This window comes from Lolium rigidum, chromosome 2 (assembly GCF_022539505.1).
Source record: "Lolium rigidum isolate FL_2022 chromosome 2, APGP_CSIRO_Lrig_0.1, whole genome shotgun sequence".
NCBI classification, from domain to species: domain Eukaryota; kingdom Viridiplantae; phylum Streptophyta; class Magnoliopsida; order Poales; family Poaceae; genus Lolium; species Lolium rigidum.
This window is the reverse complement of record NC_061509.1, coordinates 8078148-8079634: the sequence shown is the minus strand read 5'-3', so window position 1 is coordinate 8079634 and position 1487 is coordinate 8078148.

The following is a 1487-nucleotide window of genomic DNA, read 5'->3' as shown; positions in this document are numbered from 1 at the left end:
TCGGATAGTGGGCCTTCGATAAACTCCGGGTACTATCTTTGGCGAGGCTCATTTGGGATGCCTATGTCGAGTAGCCCCGAGATTTTGCTTGAATTGTAGAGTCAAGGGAAATCTCATCTCGTTTATATTTTTTCGAGAACTCTTATTTATGCTTCTTCACATAAAATTCTATATTGTACAGGGATAATGGTAGTTGGGGCTAGTTCATCTGACGGATCAGGTACTAGTTAACTGCTCTAGTGGCAATCCGCAAAAACCTACTTCAAGATCACGTCCCTGGACATGATCTCGGGATACTCGGTGTAAACTTCGACGAGTGCCGCTTAAGGTCTTACCATTCGTCGAGTCCCGGTCAAATTTATCGGGTACCTAACGCGTCCGTTAGGATTTTTCTTCGTATCCGTTGATACGGATAAAAGTAGCGGAGCGCAGTCTTTGGCGATGCCACGCCCGGCAGAACGGATCCGGGGTCTTACCTTCGCAAATTTGCGGCATTCGTAAATTGATCGCAACTTTGGCGTTCGAGAATATATTGTCGAGTGCTTTTCGCCTTTGGAATAGCACATTTTATCGAGTCATATTTGATGACTTATTTTGTCTTCCCGATGGGAGTATATGTAGAGTTATCTTTGTAACTCGAAATATACTCACTTACGTTTTATTTTGATAAAATTCATCGGGCACGCGAACAGCGTTCCCGATGGGAGTAGCCCCCGAGGCTACGGCCAAGAACTTGTGCTTGGGTGTAGGCTCCACAGATTAATATCCTTTGCCGCTATTTTTATAATCCTTCTCGATATTTTCATATTTATCGGGTGCGCGACCAGCGCTCCCGATGGGAGTAGCCCCCGAGGCTATGAACAAATTCTTGGATTTGGTCATAGGCTCTCGCCATTTCTATATTGTCATACTCGAAATTTTCTATTTTTCCAAAGTAGCCCCCGAGCATTTGGGCAAAAACTTGTATTTGATCAAAGGCTCAAAAGTATTCAAATGATTTACCCTGTCGCCATTCTCTTTTTATTTTTCTTGTCGACATATCTTCCTTTGTCAAATTCTCTTCATCTCTCGTCAATAATTGGGATTTTTTCGCCTTGTGGGTCCACCGTTCCCACCACGTTGACACGTCGTGCAAGTGGGGGACACACGTCCTCCGCTTTCCTGGCGCACGTACGGTAACGCCTGTTCCGGTCCTTCCCAGTAAAAATACCTTTTTACCCTTGTATCTATGAGATCCTTTTTTCACCACACGATTTCTTCATCCAACGGTGCACTGCTTCGCCCAAACCCTATATAAACCTTTCTTCAACCTCGGTCCAGTCCTTCGCTTGCGCCGCACATCTGTTCCCTCTCGCAAAAACTTCTCTTGCGCCCAATTCCGTTTGATCTTCCGCACGCTCAAGCATTGCTTTGTCCATTGCCGTTGATGCCACCACGCACGCGACTTACGCGCCACAGCACTCCGGAATCCGCAATGGCCGCCGAAG